The following is a 20,934-nucleotide window of genomic DNA, read 5'->3' as shown; positions in this document are numbered from 1 at the left end:
GGTGAATTTTGTTTGTCACTAGGTTGTGTGACTATAACTCTTTCAGGCTGCTGATTATCCTTTTTCTTTTCAGGCTGGTTGACATTCACGGTTCTGCTCCTTAGCTTGTACGGTTTATGGACTTCATAAACAGCAGTGTCATAGCCTTGTTTAAAGTCAAAGGATTCACCTGATTTAGTCTGGAACAGTTTGATTTCCTCATCCTCATGATCTTCTTGTGTTAGGAAAACTTGACTTTCACCATCCAGCCCTATTAAATTAATCTCAGGATCTTCATTGGGCTCTGCTGAAGTGGAGGTTTCAGCATAATTTTCTTGGAAAGGGGGTCTGATTTCTGGATCAGGGTTTTCCCTGCCAACGTTCGGGTTTGGATTTCTCCTAAAATTTGGATTCCTAGGAGGGTTGTTTTGTGGTGCTTCCCATGATGCTTTTCTTTCAACTGATTCCACCCTGTCACCCAATCTTTTCATGCTGTTGAGTATGGCATCAAGCTTTTGATCAAAGGCTGTGGGTTCTTCTTTGTATATGCTTCTCTTTTCTAACCTTGCCATGTTTCTTTTGGCAATCAGGTTTGCTTCTACTGTGACAGCAGCCTTCTGGGCGTCTTCAAGGGTCTCAGGTTCTCTTTCCTTCAACTAATATGCCATGTCAGAATCAAATCCATCAGGGAACTTGTACAAGGCCAAATCAGGAGGAGGTCTTAGGTTTTGTGGTATTGCATTGTACACATTGTTGAATCTAGCACAATACTCCAGAACGGTCTCTTGAGGACCTCTCTTGATTGTTTCATATTCACCAAGTATGTGCAGGGGATCTTTCTTCTTCTCCCATCTGGTAGTAAAGGCCTGATAAAGCTCATCAGGGGTCGTGATAGTATTTGCAGCAATTGACCTGAACCAGGTTCTAACATCACCTGTCAGGCTTTGGACAAAAATTCTCATCCTCACACTGTCATCATCTATCTCATAGTTTTCAAAGTGATCTTGCATCCTCTTAGCATGTTGAATAGCAGAGTAAGGACCAGTGGAGTCAAAATATGTGATTTTGGTTTGGTAATCCTGGGGTAGAGCTGCAGGATTAGTAGGTAGCTGCAAGGGTGCATACCTATTTGCCATATTTGGAGGGTTGGGTGTATTAATAGGTGCTGCTGGGATAATAGGAACAGTGGGTACCACAGGGGTAACAGGTGAAGCTGAACCTAAAGTGTGGTTCAAGGGGATATGTGCAGTGGATGGAGATGGGGGATGAGGGCTTTGAGGTGTAGATGGTGAACTAGGGGAACTTGGAACAGAACGAAAGAGGACCTTAAGGGGAGTAGAAAGGTTAGGAAAGTCTGTAACTGAGGTCAAAATAGCAGGCTGATCCTGCCTTTGTTGCTTCCTGATGTTTCTAGGGATGGTATTTGGATTATTAACAATGATGGGTGGATTTGGGTCAGGATTAGCCCTAGTATGCCGTGGATTTTTCTTAGGAGCCAGTTTCTAACTGTTTTTGGGATTTTGTGGGAAATTTTTATATCTGAAGGGACTGGATGAAGATTTTGGAATGGTAATATATTCTCAGAGCTAAGATGAAGATTCCCAAAACAAGCTCCTCCCTAAAACTGCTAATGTGATACAGAAACAGATTAAAGGCCTCTTGACTTATTTCAGGCTTGATAGTAGCTATATGGAAGATATATAGTAAAAAATCTCAAGCACTCCCCAGTGGAGTCGCCAATTATGTTAACACCCAGGTTGTTCCCTATGACTCCCAAGGGAATACGGTCGGGGTAACCACTAACCAATCTTTGGATCACAGTTTCTAGCCAGACTGTAATCAGAGAGGGCTCTCTCTTTATGATTTGTCTTTGTTATGATGGTGTTTTAGGCTAGCTATTATGCTCAGGTTTTGGTTTATGTTTTGGTTGAAGGATTTCTTTCAAGTCTTATGATATAGTGTTTAGATAGTGAAATACCATTGGGCAATGGAGTCTGGAGTTGTGAAATGACTTGATATGCAGGATTGGTGGTGTTCAAACTACAGGGCCTATTGTGTATCTTAGACAAACAAAATTAGCTTAAATGGTGATGTATGTCAACCAATAGAAAGCAATTAAGAATTTTCTATTAAGTTGGTGAGGTGAAGGTGAACACACTGCACAGGAGCATAACTTGAATTCCTGTGACAAAGGCCACTGTGAAAGGTGTATCCTGAAAGTGCAGCAATTAAGAATTACACTTATCTAGATTACAGCTGAAGAAAACATTCATAAACAACACAGATTGAACTCAGGGTACTCAGTGAATAAATCCTGAAAGTTATTCTTTTTCCTTGTTGCTTAGTATTGAAAATTAGATAACATATATGGATTTTAACAAAACAAATAATTAACAGAGAGAGTTACAGAGACTTATTGTATGGTGAAATACACAGGAATCCAGCAGTCATCAACATACACCAGAACGCATTCAACACTTCAGAAATCCGAGAAATTCCATCACTTTCTTTATTAGACTTCAGAAAGGATTACAGCATAAGAATTTCTTTAGGAGAAATCAACAACAACCCTTGCAAGCTCATGCGAAGGGGACTTTATAGGAATGTTTATACAAAATATCTCAGGCATTGAGTCATCTGAGAGAGAAAATATCCTCATAACTTCGTACAGAAAGTAGAAAAGAAGTTATTACAACTTTGAATGCAGCATAAATGTTCTTTATGTCTGTCAGAGGATAATTTGACCTTTGGAGGTTAGTGAGTCGGTTGAGCCACTTTGCTTTAATGCTGGAGAACACGTCTTTATGCTTGTTGCGCTGTATTTTCTCGGGTTTGCCACCTGCGATTGTGATTGCTGCTGTGGTGACCGAATAGCCCTGCTGAGTTGGATCAGCTTTTATCTTTCCTCTGTATGCTTATCTACCAAAATTCTGCCTGTGTATGACTACTTATAAACTGGAAAAAAATTAACATTTACAGGTTCTGGCTTGATAATATTATCTGTGTCAAATTTTTCCAGACTTCCTGTGTGGGCAATTGGTGCTTCACAATTGCCTCTATGGTTTCATCTGCTTCTGTATACTTAAAGAAATTTGGAGGCACATCAAACAGATGATTGATCTCATTCATAATAAAAAAATAGGTTGTCCACCCTATTGTATAAAATTTGTCCTGATGCCGGCCCTGATTCTGCTGAAGTGCTGGGCTGTCTTGCAATTTGTCCTGCAGCATGGGCATCAACCCTCTTGATGTAGTTTTCAAGGGTAAGCAGTCTTCCTACACTGCTTAATATGTTGGGGAGGCCTCTGTTCTGTAATGCCTGAAATCTGTCCATGAACTTGTTGATTTCAGTCTGCATATCCTGGGTTCTTCTTTCCAGTGTTCCAACCAGGTTCCGTAGTGTCAGGACCCTTTTAACCATTGAGATTGTCTCAGTCCTGTGAGAAATTCCCATGGTGGCCAGTTGAGAGCTTGTCCTGTTATTTAAAATATTTATCATTCTGGTGGCAACATCAGGCATGTTGCCAAGGCTGGCTCTAGCTCTGTGTATTTCCCTGTTGGCCTTTGTAATGAGTATTGTTTGTTCATCTATAGTCTCAATGTACTGCCACTGATTGGTGATAGACCGGCCAATATTGCCCCAAAGGACTGCTTTTAGCTCTGCAGTCACCTTTTCTAGTGTGAGCTCCTTCTCAAGCTCAGTTATCCTCTTCTTTAGAGCTTTTATCTCTCGTTCCTTTTCAGCTGCATTCTGTTTGCTCTTATCATATCTCTCATTTATTTTAGCCAAAGATTCTTTGGCTGAATTGAGCTCCAGCATTTGAGCTTCCAGGACTTGAATTTCATTTTGGTTTATCTGCATATCCAGACTATGAGTCTGTTCTGTTGCTGGTGCAGTTGTTGATGTAGTTGGTGTTGTAGGCCCTGTTTGCTGAGGAGGAGGGGCAGTTGTTGGAGCAGCTTCTTCAAGATTGATTATTTCAGGAGGAGGCTGGGAGGTTCGACCCTCTTCTTTTTGTTTCAATGCTGCCTGTAGTGCTGCCTTTGCAGCCTCTGATTCTCCTAGTTTGTCTTGAGTCCGGATTAGCTCCTTGTATAGAGATATCAACAGGGTTGTGGCCTCTTGATCATGCCTTTGCTGGGCCACATCGTCTGTTTGAGGGTGGATTGTGGCAGGGAGTTTCATCTTTCTCCTCAATGCTGCCATGTCAGCATCCCTCAACTTCAATATCTCTTGGATCCCTTTGATATCTTTGGGATCATGTCCAATCTCAATGATTATTTCTTCCAAGGACCTTATTCTGTTTTCCTTTGCCTGGGATGATGCCCTCTCTAACTCCAGTTGAGAGGTTGTATTGTTAAGGCTATTTTGTAGCCTATAGTTATCCAAGGTCTGGTCTGCCAGAGAAGCATAGACCATCTCACCCGTTTGCTTGTGCAGTTCTATTTTGTCCATTGGGTGGATATCCTTGGCAAGGACTTCCAAGTTAGTCCTCAAATAATCAGAGGCAGTTTGGGGCTGTACTGTTGTTGGCATGAAATGACTCATGATCATTTTGCCTCCCTGCACATCATATGCAGACATGAGTCTTTGCTGATTGGTGGGAGCCAAGTTTAGCAGATGGTTGTACAGCTGTCTTTTGATGGGCTCATTTCTCATCTTAAAATCGATGAACTGTTGTTTGATACTAGGCCCACCTTCCCTTTGCTGCCTGGAGGAACTTACTTCTCCTCCCATTGCCCTATCCTGTTCCTGTTGAAAGGAACTTGCTGATGTTTCCCTGCTGGGTGGGACCATACCCAGCGGCTGCCCTATTGGCATCTCTTCCTCTGAAAGAGGATTGATTCTCTGCCTCTTCTCCCCATGAGTTGCTGACGTTGTAAGGGGAGTTTCTCTGTCCCTTTTCCTGCTTGTGTCCTCCTTTTGTGGAGTCTGGAGTGTAGATGCCTCAGCTGAAGTCTCTTGCCTTGGAGGCTCAGTTTGTTCAGTGGATTTAGGGACTTCCACTGTTTGCTTTTGCTGGTGTTATAGACAATTTTGTGCCTTACAGCAACAAGCATGAATTGTCAATAATCCAAGGGATCCAAAGTTCCCTAAACATGATGTTCCTACCCCTAGAGGAACAAGGTCAGCAAACCAACGGCTCTCAGATCAGTTCTCCACCTGAAAACACTCAAAAACAAGCAATCCTGAAATCAAAGCAGGTGCTCCACTAGGCTTCTGCGCTGAAACACAACTGCTCCATGGTGTACCTGCGTTGCAAAGCAGGTAGAACAAAGCCCACCTGCGTTGAGCGAGTTTGGACATGTGGCACACTGAGTCATTGCTCTGGAATCTTCCAAAAATGACACTTGGATCAGGGATTTCACCTTGTGATGAGTCAGAGGCTTTGTTTCTCCAAGTGGAAGCAAGGTTCACCAAGTGGACTCAAGAACTGAAGATCAACTAAAGATTAACTGAAGAGAGAGAGGACACAAGGCAGCTACACATCAGTTGCAAGCTGACTCATCCTTTCTCAATTCATCTATATATTAAGCTCTCTCCTATGAGCTCAGGAGGCTGGAATTTTGTGCAAAGTAATGATATGCTGTTGGTTTCATTATTGAGTTATTGGGTGATTGTTTGAGAGAGGTGAAGAAGAGCAATTCTTTCTGCTGGGAGGTGTTGCTGGGTTGGAGCCTGCAATGGTTGTAATACTCTCAGAACCTTTATTTCTTCATTAATAAAAGCTATTGAGGTTCTTCTATGTGCTCTTGTTTCAATTATACATTGTGATGATTGCATGTTTGGTTTACACTAATCCATGAACCAGTTATGATTGCATGCCTCTTGTAGTTTCCTTCTTTGTTATTGTGCAGGATCTCACTGTAGCTGGGCGAGCAGAAGAACAAAGAGCTAGGAGCAAGCGGCCAAAGAGAAGAGTTTGGATTCGACATTAAGCGCAAGGCAACGGTTAGTGCTTTCTCCATTCTCTTTTGCTTTCATAAAGAAGTAAACCCTTAGTAGTTTGTTTTACAGTTGTTGCTAAGGAACTGTCACCCTTAGAGTGGGATAGGGTCATCCGAGTCGAATTCTTTTCCCTACAACAAACTGGCGACTCCGCTGGGGATCGTATCCATTTGATTGTGTTTGTAGTATTTTGCTATTCATTTCCTGAACAAAAGAGTACCAAATCGAAAAGCTTTTGACTATATCAAAAGCGAAGTAGAGGGCAGCTACTCTTGCTCATTTTCTGAGCAAATTCATGATTTGAAGAGCTGATCTACAAAGATCCTTGTAAGCTCTTAGTGATAGCTTTGCACCTTCTAAATCATCCCTTTGAGTGTGCTTGACTGATTGCTTCTGATTTGAGCAAAAACCGTGCATTTTTTAGAAAATTATGACCCGGAAACTGTGAAAACGCAATTCTCGTTTTCCAAAGCAGGTAGTACACAGGCTACCTGCTTTGCAACGCAGGTCCCGAACTGACTACCTGCGTTGAGAGCCAGTTTGACTGAGCAGAGCCTGCGTTGGCCCAAATTTGCTTAGTGCATTTGGGGTTTCCTCCTTTCTCTTGCCTGTTTTCACTTAGTTTTGCTGTTAGGTGTCAGTCTTGTGCCTGTTTTGAAACCAATATTACTTGCCATCATTCCGCCTCTGTTATATAACGAAATTGTACTTGTTCTTTGTATTTCTTACTCATTTACAATTTCCCATAACGAAAAGTAAACTAGTCATGCTTTTGGCCTCTTAGATCTGAACCTGTGTTAGGCATTTTGCTGGTCTAAAGAGTTAGCTTGTTTGCTGTCCATAGCTGATTAGTCATTTTACTTTCGTTAGTATGGTTTGATTTCATGTATTTCCAGTGATTAAACAAGTGAATCTTAAGGTGTCTTTTGGTTTTGGACAAACTTGTTTACTTTCGCTTTAAATCGAAATCAAAGTTATATAACCACTTTCTTTTTGTATCCATCCACATTAAGAAAGGGAAAAGAAAATACATGCATTGTGCATATTGCATTTGACTATGTGCTTGACGATTTAGGAAAAATTTGCATTTTAGTGTGTGCTCTATGATCTGTGTGAAAAGATTTGCCTTTCTTTTCCCTCAGTAGTTAAGGCTTTCAAAGTTGAAAGATTGAAAAGTTTGCTTCTCATCTTAGACTGCATTCAGGAATTTGTTATATACATCTCGTGGTGATCCTTAAAGGCAAACTGATAAGCAAGATCAACATTAAAATAAATTCAATTTACATAACAACGCTTTGTAACATAACGCAAACACATAGAGGTCTAGGTAGAGACGTGTTCCGGCGTCGTTAAACATAGTGACTGTCGATCTCTACGAAGGTGGGTGATTCCTCCTGAGAGTCGGTGGCTGCTCCCACGTACCGTCGCGTATATATTGGGAGACCCCTATAGGCAATTATCCTTTATCCATAGGAAGCCGTGTCGACCGCCCTACTGATCGCGATGCAGTGAACACAGCATTCACGAAGATCGACCACTCGTACCGTAAAACGTATTCTGTGGTTTCGCGAAAAGTTTGGCACACCCTCTGCCTAGAACTCCAGAGCAGTTTCTTTTGGCCTTTTTCAAACTCTATAACTGAAAAAGTCCATCCGAGCATTTGTCACTTCGGGCTCGTTAAAACATCGAAGGCGACTAGAGTCATCTTTAGCTTTTTCTCGACTCTTAAAACATGAAAAAGCAAGTTTGTGTCTAAAAGCGTCGTTAATAAAATTTATTTTAAGCGGAACATAATCACCTGTTATTCCCACGTTGATCTTTCAGTTGAAAAGTATGGAGCCCACCAACCAAGGAAATAACCTTGGAGGAAGTCCAAATCCCTTCTCCTCTTGGGGAGATGTTGGTGCGCCTCATATGGCAACATTGTCACTTCCAGGATTGACAATTGGCCTACCTGTATGGCTCTTTTCAACTAATGTAGTCCAGATCGCCACTAATCCTGAGCAGTCGAATCAACAGTCAGAACAGTCTAGAGCTACCCACCAGCCTTCCACTTCTTATAATTCTTCCTCTGATCCTTCATCTTCACAAGGTAGAGCCGGCAAAAGTCAGCCTCCCGTGGAGAAGAAGGAAAAGAAGAAGAGAGAAAAGAAGCAGAAGGAGCCTATGGTGAAGGCGACTGGGGGCAAGCAAAAGACAGCTGACAAAAACCCACACACTGCACCGATCGGGCCTAAATCGCCATGTGTCATTTGCAAAGGGGCCCACTTCCATCGTGATTGTCCTTGTATTCCCCGGATACTAAGGGACTGGTCCCCAAGGTTGCACAATCCGGTAGCATCAACCTCTGGCAGTCATGTTGATTGCAGTCCGTCAACTAGCGAGAGTGAAGGACGAAGAGGGAGACCAAGATCACCCTGTATATTGTGTGAAGGCGAGCATGCCATCCACCGATGTTCGTTCTTAGATGAAGCAAAGAGAGTTTTAGAAGATCGTCCGGTTTCACCGTTACGACTTCCTCCTGGATACCAAAAACTCGCGCCTAATCCCTCGATAGTTGAAAATCCAGCTGACCTGCCCAAGTGGTCAGCTGAAGTGTCGGTCATTGAGGATGAACCTACTGAATCCAGACCAGACGAAAGTCTAAAGGTCGAAACGGCAGTTGACCCGGTTCTTCCTTCAGAGGTTTCACCGTCCAATGACTCCGTCATTGAAGACCCATCTTCAAATGACACCCTCACTGAAGAGGATAAGGATGACACCATCCATATTCTTTTCATCAACACAGACTCTGATGAGCATCAGGGCAATGCGCCCATTCCTTTATCGCAGGAAGGAACATCGTCAAGGTCGTATCCGGCCGTATATTCGGTCCCACCACCAAGCAACCTAGTTGTATCCTTTGATTGGAATCAACTAGGCAGACCCCGGTTACCAGCCAGTATCCCATTCAGAATCATAGTCCAAATCTACAGAATGGTGATGGCTGGAACTATCATTGATGAAGGGGCATCTGTGAGTATCCTTTCCTCTGTTGCTTGGAAAGCACTGGGTTGCCCGGCGCTTTTACCTGAGATGAGAAATCTATCAGGTTTTGATAAAGGAACCAGTCACCTGTTAGGGATTCTCCCCGATGTTCCAGTTACATTGAAAGGGAAGACAGTTCGCATGAACATCATGGTCATCCAGGGACCCTTGGCATATAACTTACTCCTTGGACGAGACTATCTATATTGCATGGAGGCAATAGTGTCCTCGCTCTTTAGAGTCATGTGTTTTCCGCACGAAGGAAGAATGGTCAAGCTCGTGGACCAACTTTCATTTCCAGGATCACGCATTGCAAATAGTCAAATACCATCCCTTAACGGTTTATTCACTCAAGGAATGCCACCGCCCCTGGTTCTACTTCCCGATGAATGCGAGTAATTCGAGAAGAAAAGAATGGGGACCCAGGGGGCATGCACCCTGGCCTGCCTCGGGCAGAGAAAACCTTAGGTATAAAGTTAATTTCCGCAGAAGGATGGACTAGTCCATACCCCGTCCGGCAGAGGAAGAGAGGGTAGTTCTAGGGTAAAATTCTTTTGTCAAAGTTATGTTGAAGCGAAGCAATCGCTCCCTTTGTCTAAAGAAGTGGGCTCTCCTAAGGAGGGGATCTATTGGTGGCAGCAAGAAGCCACCATCTTTGAATGTCAAGCCTCACCCATTAAAACAATATGTTTTGAAGGATAAGTAGGGGCAGTCTCCAAAGAAAGAGATGAAATTGCTGCAACAAGTAGTCACCATCCTTAGCAACCTAATGATAGACATCGTCGAGAAAAGAGTTTAGTTTGCGGCAGCAAACAAAACCATTTTTCGGATAATAAGTAAGAGATGGCAGGATCTCGAAATTATACTTTATACCTGGGGGCATGCAAACCTTTTGGAGTGCAAGCACGGGACGACTATTTATTTTTTTAAATTTTTAGGTCCTCCCTTTAAACCTGTAGGTCTAACCCGTTAAACTCGTAGGATTAGCCGTTTCCAGCTTGCATAAAGAAAGGATGAAGGGCAAAAGTTAAAACCTGCCAAATTGGAGTAATTAGTGAGGTATCGCTCCTTAAATAAGATTACCTCACCTAAAGCATTCCTTGTATTAAGACTGGTATAAATTGAGCAGTTTTAGCAATGTTCATGCTCGTTAAAAAATAAACGCAAGAATCGAGCAGTTTTTGTGTAGAGTTCATGCTCGTTAAAAAATAAACATAAATTGTGAGCAATCTTTCCCTAGCAGTTCAAGCTCACCCAGAAAAATGAACCGGTAAACAACCTCGAGAAATGTAACCTTTGAAAGCCATATTAAAAAGCCCTTGGTCGTGTTTATATGCCATCACCTCCATCCGTTCATTTGGCCAATCGTTCATCTCCATATGTTTGTTTACCCATTTTGAGGAACAGCTGCGAAGAGTGATTTCACTTAGCCATCCTTGTGACACTGCCGTGATTGGAGAATTCCAACCTGTACCTGGAATCTGCTGCTATCCCTGTTCATCACTCGTTCCTCAAAAGACGAGTCTTCTTTGAGCTCTTTTCACTGACTCGTAAAATATGAAAAGTTTGCCGAGTTTTGGCCTTCCAGCTCGTTAAAGCGACCGGAAAGCTATCCCTCCTCTAGATTTTAATCTTTTTGGACCTGAGGGATTATTGCACAAAAAGATCGAGCGCTTGTTTTGTTCGGCTCGTTAAAGCAACCGAAAATTCATCCCTTCTGTATTGTTTTAAACTTTTTCGGACTTAAGGGATTAGATGACGAAAAAGGAATTTTGGAGTTAACTCTTCGTACCTTTTTAGACTCTCTAAAAATGAAAAGGACCGAGTTTTCTTTGTCGTTAGACTCGTTAAAATGATTAAATAGCGACAAACTTGTCTTTAGACGAGAACGAGTTTCCCTATCGCTAGGCTCGTTAAAACATAGCGATAGGCTTGCCCGAAGGGCAGGTTATAGAACAAGCATATGTTATCCTCCTCAAGCTTGACAAAAATAAAGAGGTACTGGTCAGCAATGACTGTGGAAAAATTGGGAGAACCTCACAGCATTAATGGTAGCAAGTCGCTCTTGAACATGACACTTTGTCCTCCGTATCACATCGGGTTGGGTTGTTTCATTCACCGGTCGCATAACCATGGTCCTCGCCACACCATCCACAATTGGGGTAATGCTACCAATCCATCACATCAGTGTCGTTATATGTTCAAGAGATGTGGTTCTGTAAAGAGTCGACCGTGTTCCACCCACTGCCATACATTATCCTTCATCCACTTCATGACCGCCACCCTGAATCATACATCACAGTTTGTTTTCACCTCATCACAATCACTAGCTCCGTTCCGTGTCACTGATGTGGGATTCATTAAGGCCCTCCTTTGACGGATCGCTCCTTGTCGACATCAGCTCATTATCCAAGGAGTTGATCTAGGAACACCCCCCTCAGTACTTTGAAGCTTGCATGCCTCAATGGCAAGTTTCTCACTTCCGGCGACAGGTATACATCAATGACCTTCGACCAGAAGATTTTGCATGGTGGTCGACGCCAAGTCCTTTATTCCCACCATGTGGAGTGTACTGTCGTACCTTGAGGGTCATCATCCTTATCAGTGACTCCTCTCGCGCTTGTTAACGGTTCACATCATTGACCGGTAATCAAGCGATGTCTTTCCATGTTCGACTTCAAGAAATTCTCACATGGATCGACTTGTACATCGAGTGAAGATCGGAAGAGATTGAAGACCCCGGATCTAGTTTCATCCATCCGGGCTGCGATATATATTCAGGACATAAAGACATTTGATATGTACAACATTACAGCAGATGATCATCCTTCTCAAAGGATGATAACTTCGGCAGAGAATTATCAGTCTACAATCAGACGATCGTCTGTTCTATGTACCAAAATGTATTTATAAAGCTGAGCATGGGAATGCCCGCCTCAGCTAGATCATGAAAAATGTATGAAAAATAATGTATTGTATTGTATCTTATTACAGGACACTTCTCAGCAGATTGAATGAACTTCGGATCCTCTCAATAAAGCATTTCACCCGATAAACGACCTCATACTTTAGGGGGCATCTGTTATAGACAATTTTGTGCCTTACAGCAACAAGCATGAATTGTCAATAATCCAAGGGATCCAAAGTTCCCTAAACATGATGTTCCTACCCCTAGAGGAACAAGGTCAGCAAACCAACGGCTCTCAGATCAGTTCTCCACCTGAAAACACTCAAAAACAAGCAATCCTGAAATCAAAGCAGGTGCTCCACTAGGCTTCTGCGCTGAAACACAACTGCTCCATGGTGTACCTGCGTTGCAAAGCAGGTAGAACAAAGCCCACCTACGTTGAGCGAGTTTGGACATGTGGCACACTGAGTCATTGCTCTGGAATCTTCCAAAAATGACACTTGGATCAGGGATTTCGCCTTGTGATGAGTCAGAGGCTTTGTTTCTCCAAGTGGAAGCAAGGTTCACTAAGTGGACTCAAGAACTGAAGATCAACTAAAGATTAACTGAAGAGAGAGAGGACACAAGGCAGCTACACATCAGTTGCAAGCTGACTCATCCTTTCTCAATTCATCTATATATTAAGCTCTCTCCTATGAGCTCAGGAGGCTGGAATTTTGTGCAAAGTAATGATATGCTGTTGGTTTCATTATTGAGTTATTGGGTGATTGTTTGAGAGAGGTGAAGAAGAGCAATTCTTTCTGCTGGGAGGTGTTGCTGGGTTGGAGCCTGCAATGGTTGTAATACTCTCAGAACCTTTATTTCTTCATTAATAAAAGCTATTGAGGTTCTTCTATGTGCTCTTGTTTCAATTATACATTGTGATGATTGCATGTTTGGTTTACACTAATCCATGAACCAGTTATGATTGCATGCCTCTTGTAGTTTCCTTCTTTGTTATTGTGCAGGATCTCACTGTAGCTGGGCGAGCAGAAGAACAAAGAGCTAGGAGCAAGCGGCCAAAGAGAAGAGTTTGGATTCGACATTAAGCGCAAGGCAACGGTTAGTGCTTTCTCCATTCTCTTTTGCTTTCATAAAGAAGTAAACCCTTAGTAGTTTGTTTTACAGTTGTTGCTAAGGAACTGTCACCCTTAGAGTGGGATAGGGTCATCCGAGTCGGATACTTTTCCCTACAACAGCTGGGCAGGCTGTTCCTGCCTTTGTTCTTTTTGTTGTTGCTGCTCCTCTTGCTGCTGCCCTTCACCCTGCTGCTCCATCTCTTCTTGTTGCTGCACTAGGGTTTCCATTTCCTCTTCGGTCATAGGAGGTGGCTGTTCCACCTGCTTTTCTTTACCCTTGTTGACTGTCTGTGGAGGATTCATGGCAGCTTGAGGATGCTTTGTTGAGGACGAGGCAGCTGCTCCAAGTTGTTTTTTGTATGAGAGGGGAACCTGTCCACAAGTTTCTAAGTCAGCTTCCTTTTGAATATTTCTAGCCTCTCTCTCTAGCAGCTCCTCACTAGTAATTTCCTCTTCTAGGATACCTTCTTCCCAGCTTAATGTATTAGCATACTGCTCAATCTCAGGTTGCCTCACGTGTGAATAGCTGCCCAATTTGTATTTTATCCTCCTGGGGGAGACAAAGTGATTGGGGTCATAGGGTATCCATTCAAAGCTAGTTTGCAGTCTGAGGGCCTCTAGGATATTGTTTGCCTCTTTCCACCCCTCCTCTTTTCTGTTGTATAGGAAAGGGCCCAGCTGGCTCCTTACTTTTAACTGTGACTTCTTGTTCTTGCTTTGAAAGTGGAGGTAGTCGGCATTCCCAAACTACCTGAAATATTCTAAGGCAAAAAGCCTCATGGGGACATACCTTGGCAACCTAAAAGGCTTCAACTCACAGCCATATATTCTGATGACTGTGTGGTCTTGGTAGAGGTACCAATTACCAATGCTGTAGGTTTTGTTCAGGTGGAGAATTCTCCTCATGTCATCAGTTAACCTTGGAGGAGGAACACCATACAATACTGTCATGGCTGGATGAATGAATAAGTCAATGAACTCAGAGTATGTGTATGGTGATACAGAGGCACAATGAAAGACAGAGGTCCAAAACACAACTGACCTTGGATTTCCCTGGGCATTGACTTGCTTCAAGGGAATAGAGAAGCTGGCTGGCTGATAAAACAAAAATAGGTGGTATATGTATGAAGTATACCTGAACAGTCTTTCCCTCTTCAAATTCATAAGCTGGTCATGGATCTTATCTGCAATGTATGTAGCATAATCATAATGTACAGCTGGGGGCTTACCAGGAGAGAATATAGACAGCATTTCCATTATGATTTCATCCACATCCTCCAGTCCCTTGAACCCTAGGACATAGCTGATCAAATCTACTAGCATTCTCCCCAATTCATTCAAGTATTGATATCCAATAGGAGGAGTTCTGATGGCTTTAGAGCTTGGTTGTACAAACAGCTGGTTGATTTTGATGAGTTGGTCATTTGACAACTTGTTCCCCTTCTTTATCAAGTTCTGCATGTGGAGGGGGGTCAATGGCTTTGCAGTATGGAAGTGCAGCATCTCATTTATACTCTCTGGGGTGATATGGAACAGGACTGAGCCTGTAGGGCTGATGACAGCTCTTTGGCCTAGGTCATAGCACTCCTGGCATCTGTAGATCAACTCTGGCATAGGATTTACCTGGGGGAGGTTGTAGATAGGCAAGTTTGAGTCCCAAATCCCTAAGATGTCTGCTCCACTAAGGTGCTGGGCTTTCAACTCATTCAGCATCTGAATATTATATTTGGAGCCCAATGGAAACCAGTCTAGCATTTGATAATCCATATCTCCCAGGGCTTTCCATTCTAATTCCTGGTGAGGGGCATTGAGAGGCTTGATGTTCAGTGCAATTGGAGTCTCCATGGTCTATTCAGTTTCTGTCTTGCAAGTGAAATAGTTTCAAGTGAGCAGTACAGCACAGAGGTGAGTTTTTGCAATGCAACTGTGAATTATGGGGAGCAGAGGGTGGAATGGACACGCAGCAATTGAAATACTGCTCAGATTATAAATAAGACCAATGCTTGGTCTCCCTCTGTCTTCTATGGCAGGTTTTAAGTAACTTGACCAACTGTCTCACGTTTGCGCGAGCAGTTTACAGTTTTTGACCCACAACTCGGGAAATGAAGGCTCTGCTGGTGGTTCCAAGGTTGCAATTGTAATTAAAAGTGCTTACAGAGGAAAGCTATCGGTGAAATAGTGAGTTTCAGTGTTTCTTAAGCGTTCTGAGCAATTTACAGTGAATTTCAGGCGTATGGCGGATGAACTATGAGAAATACCTGGCTAACCGTGAACAGAGGTCGTAACTGTGGGTGGAATTGGTGCTCTGGAGGTCTTCAGGCCGTTTCCCGCAGGTGGCGCAGTTCAGAACGTAAAAATAGCATGCAAAGGAAACATTAGCAAATGAGCGAAAAGTACAAAAAACGCGTTTTTTGGCTAAATATGGACTTTTTGCAATTTGGCGCTTTTTCTGTGATGACGTCAGCATGACGTCATAGGGTGGGGTCAGCCTTGGATGACGTCAGCATGACATCATCGGATGAGGTGGCGGGCTGCCATTGGTCCACGGGGTGACGAGGTGGCAGGCGCATTGGCACGGATGCGGACCAAAGTGTGATGCGGTGGCAGGCAGGGTGATGACGTGGAGACTGCAATGGACCCTTAAACCGGGCGGTGAGGGACCTAACGGTTACGGTTTAGCCCTAGCCGCCACGGTTTCTCGGGGCGGTTATGATACGGCCCCGCAATTGTCAGAGATTGCTCCGAGAGCCCTCAATGGGCGACGCGTGGCCGCGCCCTGACGTAACGCAACGTCACTTTCTCGGGCGCTAAACTTCTGTCGCGGGGGTCGCTCCGATATTAATACAGACCATCGGATCTCTTGGATCTGATCCGACGGTGGACGGGGGAATGATATGTTCGGGGGATATGCATGCGGGCGGAAACCTTCGGATATGGGTTTTTTTTCAATGTTTTCAATGTATTTCAAAAAATAAACCAAATGCATGCGCCAACTTTGGTTTAGGCGGTCAGAAGTGGGTTTTTTGGGTCTTTTCGTGATTTGAAAGGGGTTATGGGTAAAAGGGGCTTGCATAGGGTTTTTCTTGGCAAATAATGGCTTAGTGAGTGGAATGACTTGAGGCAAAGGGGGGGGTAGATGAGGTGTAGGTTTATCCAAGTGGCCAGATGTCACTTTGATCCCTGACATAGGACTTATTGGCTATAATGCCAAGGGGAGGGGTATTTATACAAAATTTGGGGTTTATACACCATGGTGTTTAATATTAGTAGGGGAGAGGTGATATAGGGATTTATATAGTAAAGTTAGAGTTAATATGGATGAGGGGAATGAAGGGGGAAAACACTGAATTTGTTTGTAAAACACTTGGTTTAAAGAGTAGATCAAAATGAAAATATTTTTACACAAGAAATGTGGCTTTTGAATGAACAAGAACCATCATGAAACCATGATCTTCTTCCATGAATCTCAGCTGATAAGGGGATGTTAGTGATGAAAAGAAAGGGGGAAGGAGGGAGGTTAGTCATGCTCCTTGTTGTAACTTGATGAAGATGAACACCTTGTCAATTTATAGACTTTGCCTTGGTAGGCACAGTTAACACATCTGCAATGGTAAAGATAACCTTTCTGCAACCCCAACTACTTGCCTAGCATTTTTTATTTCTTCTTAGAGGGTGCACTTAAACTTGCAGACCCTTACTTGCCTTTTCTTTTCTTTGGCTTTTCCTTTGTTTTTTCTATCTACTTCTACCCTTATCTCATCCAAGGTCCCAGATTAAGCTATTGGGAGCCTTTTCTTCTCTACCTGAACTACTTGTCTGCCAAGTTTAAACAGTTTGGACAGACTCCTTTCTCTATTCTACAACTGCAAATTTAAACCATGGAATGATCCAGATTAAGCTGTTGAATCATCCATCAAAATTTGAAGCTCATACCAAGCTATAAGCATAGATTGAGTTCTCTTGGAAATATGTGATCTTTGAGTCATCAAAGCAGATCATATTTGGACCTTCCATAGCCAATCATGAAATATGAAACCTATTGGTATAGGTATCTAACAAATACATTGACTAAAAGGATTTTTCATTTGATAATCTATTACTAACTTTGTCATGAATATTTGTATTGAATCTTAGTGATTCTTGTTTGGGTGATTCCTCTCTTGACAAATCTACCCACCCCACTCATATTCTTGATTTACTATGTAGAACCCTAGACAGGTTCTAGAAAACCCTAATCAAAGGGTATGCTAATGTGAATGTCTAAAAGCTTATTAGGGATATTGTGAAATTCCAGTTGAAGTCTTCATTGATGATGTCATGTTTGGGATTTTGGTATGATCAGGAAATCGTAACTTGTTAGGATGTAATGATAAGGTCTAAATTCCAAGAACTTTTCAGTTTTTGGTAATGTAGGTTTTTTTCTGCATTGGAACCCTAGCTCATTATGGTTTGGTGGAATGTGTGATCAAGACCCTCATATTGTCTTAGAAATTTTTTCCTTGGTATAAGTCTGTTTGTCTGCTCAAACCCTAGTGTAATCAAGATGATTGTGTGTCTAACTCTTATTGATATTTGTGATGTTGGGTTTGACTAACACATGATATGATATATATTTGCACGATGATAAAATCTAGGCATATATATAGATATGTTCTTTTGGTTAACATCCTAGTTTGGACTAGGTCAAATGTATCTATGTTATTAGACATATGATATGTTGATGCATGGTTATGATTTCCTAGATATGTGTTGACCTAGTCATTGATGGTCATGATTTAATAGAAGTCCTTGTGTGAGATTCTAGGATGTTGATGTTTGGAAATCTAGGGTGTTATAGCTAAACCATAATGAAGTTAAAATTGTCTAGTATGTGTAATGTAACAATCCGAGATCTATGGTTTTTGTTAAACCTTAGTCAAAATAAAATCTCTAAAATATGATGATTTGAGATATGTGAAAGATTGTTGAAATTATGAATCTTTGGTTGAGATTTTCCAACTAACTGTAATGAGGGTTGTTCATCTTAGTGACTGTTTGATGGTTAATTGAAAATCTAGGAGTTGGAACTAACCCTAGTGGAAGTTGGTCAGGTTAATGACTAAGTTGTGATTAACTGTGATTGATTATGTTGTATGAACACTAGGATTTGTATGAATCCCTATTGAGAAGTCTAACATATATATTTTGAAAGATTGTTAGATACTTTGTAGATCTATATTTGTGTGAATTGTTTCTAGGGTTTTCTATATGTTGTATTAAGGTATGTCATACCTTTGGAAGACACATTGAAACCCTAGATGGAATGAGAAAGTGTTTTGAAGTAGTCTAGGGTGTGTAACAAAATTCCCTAGCAAGATGTTGAAGAGTATATGTCTCTTGTTTAAAAGTCTGGGTATCTGATTTGTATAAAGTTGAAATGCTTCTGTGATTCTGATATGGCTAACATCATGCTTCTATAGATTTGGTTGTACTTTCTATCTAAGTTGTGCAGGTACACAATCTTCAACTTGGTGAAGATGCTCGATGTGACAAGCATGATGAGGTTGATGATAACTCTGATGAAATGATTGGAAGCCACAAAAATATTCTCCTATGTCAAAAAAGAAGAAGTTGATCTCCCAAAGGAAGCATGAATAGAAGAGATCTCCCTAAGATTAAGAGGGAGTCCAGATAAAGAGGTGGTTCCTAATTGAGAGGGAGTGACAAATGTGGTTCTCTGCTTCATGTGTCATGCACTAAACCAAGACTAACAACTATAAGTCTTAGTGAAGTCCATGAGAAGGAAAAGGAAACTAGAGAATGCATTTAGTAGTGTTGTTGAAAGAAGGAAAGTAGGATTCGATTGTAGAATATGTTGCAATTTTTTAGGTTAGCTCGGAAGAAGTTTGGTTAAGGAAGTTGTAGTATGACTTATTTGAAGGAAAATTGAACCCTACTGTGATACTTTCTAATAACACAAGTTGTATTCATTTGTCTGAGGACCCAGTGTTTCATGGGAAGACAAATCATATCAACAATAATTATCATTATATATAAGAGCTAGTACAAAATGGTGTGGTACATCTACAGTATATCTCCACTGATGAGCAAGTAGTTGACATATTGACAAAATCACTTCCAAACAAGAAGTTTGCATACTTAAGGGACAAGTTGGGTTTGGTGGATTTTTCCTCTCGAATTGAGAGGGATGGATAGACAAAAGCATTCTTTCATTCACTTGGGAAGAAACAATGGAGGGTTGAGTAACCATCTGACATTCGAAACTCTTTGAGAATGTGGTAGGGAATTCAAGATAAGAGTAGTTGTGGACCGATATTCTTTGAGGATTAGATACCCAAGATAAGAATAGTCCAATGAAAGGTCATACTCTGGGAATGCCTAGGTGGGGTATGAACCTTGGAGAGACAATGATGTTGGTGTCTACACATCATTGAACTTGCCATCATTGTGCTCTGATCTTGTGGAGAGATATAGTTTTTAGTCAAGGCCTTGCTATATAACAATGTTGGTCATTATGATGCTAGACAGATGGGTTACCAATCTGACTCTTCTTATGAGATCTCTTCAGATTGAGAATGACCATGTAACTTCTATGAATACCTCCCTAGCTAAGAGGGAGTGTTGAAAAATGTGTAAGTAGGTTCGGTCTTCATTAGTATGAAATGTATTCTTGTATATATAAAATGAAAATGAAATTATTGTTATTGGAGCATGGGTTTCATGCTCAAGTTCTTTTATTTTATAGGTCAAGCACCCATTGAGAACTTCTAGGGTTTGTCTTAGGTATAAGATTCATTGTCATATATGGAAGACCCTATGGGCACATTGTAAGTTGTAAAAGAATATTTATTTTGTCTTGAAAATGTCAAAATACCTCCAAGATCAAGTCGGCCTAAGTGAAGACACATGTCCACCCTTGAAGGAAGCCTATATATAAGAGGAACTCTTCCTCCATTTGGATCATTCATTCACTCATATCTCATACGAAATCTAGGCAATAGTTTCTTCTAGGCAGTAGAATCTTCTGGGGCAGTATGAAATTTGGGCAGCAGAATCTTCTGGGGCAGTACAAATCTGGGCAGTAGTTTCTTCTGGGCAACAGAATCTTCTGGGGCAATACAAAATCTGGGCAGCAAAATCTTTTGGGGTAGTGTGAATTCTGAGCAGCAGGATCTTCTGGGGCAGTACGAAATCTGGGCAGCAAAATATTCTGGGGCAATGTGAATTCTGAGCAGCAGATTCTTCTGTAAGTACGAAGTTATGGTTTCTGCACTGGGAAGTCTAAGGTTCAATTTTGGAACCAAGAAGAGAAAGAAGGAAAGTGAAGTTCCCTTAGGGTTTCCTACTAGCACTAGGACTCGAATAAAGGAAAGAAAAGTCAAGGGAAGAGCAATTAGAGGGAGATCAAAGTCTCCTAGAGAAGAAGTTGTAGTGGCAACAGTTTTTGGGCAGCAGAATTTCAGATTTACTAGGAAGTCGAAGATATTGCAGCTAGAGGCCGAGGAAGGCTTGATCTTGGAAAGTATTTTTCTGAGTCTAGGTCATGGTATTCGTCAATTGAAAGATCTAAAAGATAAGAAGATATTTTCGGGTTTTCCCCTCAAGAGAAGGAGTTTTGGCCCTAGCTTGCAACCTATATATTGTGTCACTATTCTTATTGTTTTGGTAGTTGTTTGATGTATTGCACATTGGAAAGCTAATAAGTAAAAAAGTAACACAAACAATTATCAAGTCAAAGATAATTAACATATACATTGCCCTATCGAATTCTCAATAGACATCAAGGACAACACATTAGCCATAATGCCAACAAGCTCCCTTTTTGGACTTGATGGCAACCACTTTCTTGTTTGGAAACCACCTACAAACACCAAGTCTTCTCTCCCCCTTTGACATCAAAGGAAAATGGTTGAACTAGGCTGAATCAATTGATTCCCTTTTAGATCTCAATA

This window comes from Pinus tabuliformis, chromosome 6 (assembly GCF_031772625.1).
Source record: "Pinus tabuliformis cultivar Carrire ecotype Pingquan chromosome 6, CPIR1, whole genome shotgun sequence".
Taxonomy (NCBI): domain Eukaryota; kingdom Viridiplantae; phylum Streptophyta; class Pinopsida; order Pinales; family Pinaceae; genus Pinus; species Pinus tabuliformis.
Note: the sequence above shows the minus strand (reverse complement) of the source record.